This window comes from Notamacropus eugenii, chromosome 2 (genome assembly GCF_028372415.1).
Source record: "Notamacropus eugenii isolate mMacEug1 chromosome 2, mMacEug1.pri_v2, whole genome shotgun sequence".
NCBI classification, from domain to species: Eukaryota; Metazoa; Chordata; class Mammalia; order Diprotodontia; family Macropodidae; genus Notamacropus; species Notamacropus eugenii.
Genome location: NC_092873.1, coordinates 83679967 through 83685676, shown reverse-complemented (window position 1 = coordinate 83685676; position 5710 = coordinate 83679967). Strand labels below are relative to the sequence as shown.

General features: G+C 39.5%; 1 pseudogene; it reads right to left on the bottom strand.

Moving 5' to 3' along the window:
• Nucleotides 1-3349: 3349 nt before the first annotated feature.
• Nucleotides 3350-4289, bottom strand: LOC140525819 (olfactory receptor 2H2-like; annotated as a pseudogene).
• Nucleotides 4290-5710: the final 1421 nt, after the last annotated feature.

The following is a 5710-nucleotide window of genomic DNA, read 5'->3' as shown; positions in this document are numbered from 1 at the left end:
TGAATTCCTATCTTTGCTCTTCCATCTTGGCACTTCCTCCATTTTCCAGGCTTCTTCCATCTCATTCTGCTTCATGTCCTCTGTAATCCAGGGACACTGGCCTCTTCATGGTTCTGAAATATTCCTGGAACATTCCCTCTTAACTGATCATTTTGGTGTCTTTCTGTCATGCCTGCAATATTCTTCTCCCTCTTCTCTACTTCCTAGTCTCCATTAAGTCTCAACTAAAGTCCCATTTTGTGTGAGAAGCCTTTTCCAATCTCCCTTAGTCTTAGTGCTTTCCCATTGAGACTACTCTCAGTTTATCCTGGATATATCTTGTTTTACATAGATGTCTGTATGTGTTCTCTTGAATTAGACTATGAGCTCCTTGAGACTAGGGACAATTTTTTTCCCTTTCTTTGTATCTTTAGTATGTAGTTCAATGTTAGTTGACTGACTAAAAAAGAAATCAAAGCAACAATTAAGTCTGAAGCAGTTCCCAAAGGAACAGTGATAAAGCAAAATAGATGTCTCTTATAAGGCCCAAGAACAGTCATAGAGTCTGAGTTGTGGCCTTCTACCTACCTTCTAGCTGTGTGTCCCTGAGCAAGTCATCCAACCCTGTTTACCCCAGTTTTCTCATCTATAAAATAGGCTGGAGAAGGAAATAGCAAACCATTTCAGTATCTTTCCCAAGAAAACCCCAAACGGGGTCATGAAATCTAGGACATGAATGAAAGACTGAATGATAACAATGTTAACAACAACAGAAGCAACAGCAGCAATACTAGCATCCAGAACAACAACTTACCTCCACAAGCCAAGCCACACCACTCTCTGTCTTGCATGAGACAGCAAGTTTTTTCAGGCAAAGATCTTTTTAGAGCCTCTTTAAACACAGTAGTCCTCAATGAATCACATTAGAAAGGGCTAGATCTCCCTTAACAGAAGGAATTTAATGACAACAATGAAATAAAAAAATAAAGGGAAAATCCACATAAAGGCCTTTGATTTTTCTTAACAATTTGGAGGATCAGAGGTCAAATCAAAGACAGAGTCCTGGTGCCAGGAGGAAGGAATTCTAGGTCCCATACCTTACATGACCACCAGAGGTCAAGAGAATCCCTCTTGTCAGTATACCTGGTTAAAATCTGCTTAGAGAAACTATACAAGTGGTTTCTCCCTCACTAAGCAGTTGCCTGTTTATAGATAGTGTTAGGACCTTGACATCTGTATTTATGTCCTCTGAAGTATTCTGAAGGAGCTTCATAAAGCAGAATGGCAAGCAATAGTACAAATCTCTCCTTAATCTTCATTCCAGACCTCGACCATATGATAGTTGGGAATTTGATTATTGTATGAAAGTAGGCAGGTACAACAGAGAAAGTGCTATGCTGGGGAAGTAAGTGGCCTAGACTTTCAGCTAGCTGACTTCCAGCATGATCTTAAGCAAGTTAGTGAAACTTTCTGTGCTTTAGGCAGCCAGATGTTGTAGTAGATAAAGTTCTGGGCTTGTAGTAAGAAAGATCTCACTTCAAATCCTGCCTCAGATACTAGCGTGTGATCCTGGGCAAGTCACTTAACTTTTACGAGTCTCAGTTTTTTTCCATCTACACAAAGGGAATAATAACAGTACCTACCTTCCAGGGTTGTTGTGAGCATCAAATGAGATAATATATATGAATCCTAAGTGCTGTGTGAATGTTAGGTATTGTAAATTGGAAGAGTAATGAACCTGGAAGCAAGCAGATTTCGAATCATGCTGTTGCTACTTAGGATCATAGATTTGGAGATAGAAGGGATCTTTAGAGGTCATTGAATTCAACCCCATAATTTCACAAATGAGAAAACAGGCTGAGAGAAGTTCAGAGATTTCAGGACTGGTGTTTAAGGCAGGATTTCAATTCAGGTCTTCCTGACTCAAAGGCCAATTCTCTATCCTCCATGCAACTTAGAGTTCTTGACCTTGGGCGTTCACTTAGACAATCATTTTTTTCTCTGTGAAATAAGGGATTTGAACTAGATCATCTTTAAGATTCTTTCCAGCTCTAACACTTTCAGTTTAATAGATGGGTTCTCTTTTATTTGAAATCTGTGAGAAAAAGTTGGATACTGAAGAGATAAAAAGACCCAGAGAAGTACCCATATGTACAAAAATATTTATAGCAGCTCTTTTTGTTGTGTCCAGTGTCTCCAGTCTCCAAGGAATTGGAGATCCAGGGGCTGCCCAAAAATTGGTGAATGGCTAAACAGTTTATGAATGTGATTATGGTGGTATAAGAAATAGCAAAGGGGATGATTTCAGAAGAACTTGAAAAGACATAGGAACTGATAGGAAGTGAAGTGAGCAGAACCAGGACAATAATGTATATAATGACAACAATATGGCAAAGACAAAAAACTTTGAAAGACACAGGAACTCTAATCAATATAATGAAATCAATTGTAATTCCAAAGAGCTCATGATGAAATGTGCTACCTAGCTCCATATACAGAATTAATGGACTTAGAGTGCAGATTGAAGTATATTTCCTTTCCTTGGACATGGCTAATGCAGGAATTTATTTTGCTTCTTCATATATATTTGTAACAGATTTTGTTTGTCTTTCCTTCTTCATGAGTGGGAATAGGGTAAGTGGGAGGGAAAGAATTCAGAAGTAAAAATAAATTTGAATTAAAAAATGAATACTAAATAAAAGGAAAAAAAGAAAAATCTGTATGTAAAATGTCAAGTATTTTTGATCAGGTACAGTTGAAATTAGATCAATTGTTTCTACCTATGCCCAGAGACCATCTGTGAACCATAGAGTTTTTCCATTAAGGTGAAAAAAAAAGAGTAGAAGAAGAGGAAAAACCCTGAAGAAGCAAAATAGGAATACAAATGCACACACTGAAAAAGTGGACAAGATCATAGGATCACAGATTTCAAGTTTGAAGTGATTTCAGAGTCCATCTAACCTATTTCCTTCATTTTGCAGATGAGGAGATAGGTCTATAGAGTGGGTGACTTATTTAAGATCACACAGGTCAAAGAAGAATCATGTGATAACAGAGAAAGATGGTAAGTTGGAGACAGAAGACAGAAATGGCAAAAGGTGAGCAGTTAAAACAGAGTTAGAGAAATCAGGGAATACTATATAGGATAAAAATTAAGGTGAAGACAGTGAAAGGAAAAGATGGATACAGGAAAGAGAAAAAATATATAATGATCTCATATATGTAACAGAGATTCCCATCCCAAACAGAGTCCTTCCCTACTCTTGAGCTTATGTGTTGAGTTGGTGGCTGGGTCAGTTGAAGTTCCAAGTGAAATTGAAAAGCATTGGAAACATCCCTCTAACTTCAGAAACATCTCAGTCTCAAAGTCTCAGCTCTCCCCTGGTTGCTTGATCTTGCCCGACAGCCTTCCAAATGCTCCTTTTACCTCCTTGTTTCTCAGGGTATATATGAGAGGGTTGAGTGCAGGAGTCCCCACAGCATAGAAAAGACCAAAGAATTTTCCTCGGTCCTGGGCATAAGGGTTCTTTGGCAGGAGGTAGACAGTGATAGCAGAACTATAGAAGAAGGAGACCACCAAGAGGTGGGAAGAGCAGGTCCCAAAAGCTTTCTTCCTTCCTTCTGCTGACTTAATCTTTAGCACAGTGTGGCCAACAGCACCATAGGATACCAAAATGAGAGTCAGTGGCACAACCAAGAGAAGGACACTAGCCACAGCCATTTGGATCTCATTGTAGGTGGTGTCCTCACAGGAAAGGCGAATGAGGGCTGGGACTTCACATACAAAGTCATTTACTCTCCTGTGGGAGCAAAATGGTAAACGAAGAGTGGGGTGGTATCTGGATCACAGACTCCAATAGTGCAAGGATCCAGGCTATACTTGCTAGTCGCTGGCTAAGATGGGGGTGCATAATGATAGCATAATGGAGGGGTCTGCAAATTGCCACATATTGATCAAAGGCCTTGAGAGCCAGGAGGATACACTCAGTGGTCCCTACAGTCAGGAACACAAAGAGCTGAATGGCACAGCCACTAAAGCTGATGGTCTTCTCTGGACCCCAGAGATTGGACAACAACTGGGGAACACAGGTTGTAGTTAAGCAGAGATCCAGGAAGGAGAGGTTGGAAATGAAGAAGTACATGGGAGTGTGGAGTTTGGAGTCCAGGATAGACAGTAAGATGATGAGTGTGTTGCCAACCAGAGTCATGAAGTAGGAAATCAGTACTACCACAAAGAGAGTTTTCTCTAATCTTGGGTGTTCAGAGAAGCCCAAGAGGATAAAACCTCCTGGGGAGCTTTGATTATTCATGGCCTAGATTTCATCTGTGCTATGGTAAATGAGAGAGAGAGAGAAAGAAAAGGAGAAAGAGAGAGAGAGAGAGACAGAGAGAGAGAGAGAGAGAGAAAGAGAGAGAGAGAGAGAGAGACAGAGAGAGAGAGAGAGAGAGAGAGAGAGAGAGAGAGAGAGAGAGAGAGAGAGAGAGAGAGAGAGAGAAAGAAAGTGAGCACTGGTTGAGATATTTCTCAAGCTTTTAAAATTGATATTGTTTGTGCCTGTAAACTTGTCAAAACACAACAATGAGGTTATTTTTTTCCCTTTTTTTATTCAGTGATGCAATTCCATTCACCTACCTCTCTACTGGCACTGCCTTCCCATAGCCACAATGTAATGTAACATACAGTAGCCATCCTCTCAACACTGTTAACTACCATCACCATCCTCTACCTTTTGATAAGAAATTTGTAAATGTGAGTAAAAAAATCCAAGATATCCTGATTAATTGGTTAACACATACACTGTGTTCTACCCTCTTTTCTTGTTTTGCTCTTTTTGGATGACAGGGATATTATCAAAAAATTATAATAGAAAAACACCTTTTTTTTTTTTTTTTTTTTTTTAAAGAAAATGGCCCAGAGTATGTTTGTATAAGATATTGCTTGGCATTTTTTTTCTGGGAGTAGGAATGCATGAGACAGCATCATCCCATTTATTTTTACCATGTTCTCCCTTTTAAGCAGTCTACAACCTTGGGGCAAATGGCTAGATTTAGTCATCTGTTCTGAGCCTGAGGAATAGAATTTTCCTCTTTTGGGAAGGTAACTGGTTCAGAAAGTCTCTTTCATGCTATAGGCAAACCCACTGAATTGACTCAGAGAAAAGAAATGGAAGACATGAAAAGCCTTTGGCCCAGTTGGAGAGACAGAACAAACAGTAATGGGGGAAAAAAACTGGAAGGAATATGAAAGATTAAAAAAAAATTAAATGCAGTGGACACAAGTTCATGACGATAAGGGTTACAGAGAATAAAGGAAGTTCTTGGGGGAGGTGTCCTTGGTCTTTGGAGTTAAAGTAGGAAGAGTTGAGACATGGTAGAGGCAGAAAGAAGGCTGGTTAGGCCTAATCTCAGAGCTAAGAGATTGATATTGTTCCATAGGTCAAGTTGAAGGGGGATGAGTATGGAATGCAATAGGTAACCTTTGATGATGGGCTCAACACTAGGGTCTGCTGGTCCTGAGAGGTCATCTTGCTCATATTCTTGCCTCTAAGCAGGATTGAAGTGAACTTTTCCTTGACTAATGACAGTGTTTGAAGGCCCCTTCCTTGTGGGATCTAGCAATTTTTTTTTGTCTCTGTCTCCTTCCATTCCTGGCAGGAAGGAATCATCATTGTTTAGCTATCTAATTAAATATTTGCATACTTATTTCACTTCTTCTCTTCTCTTTTTATTT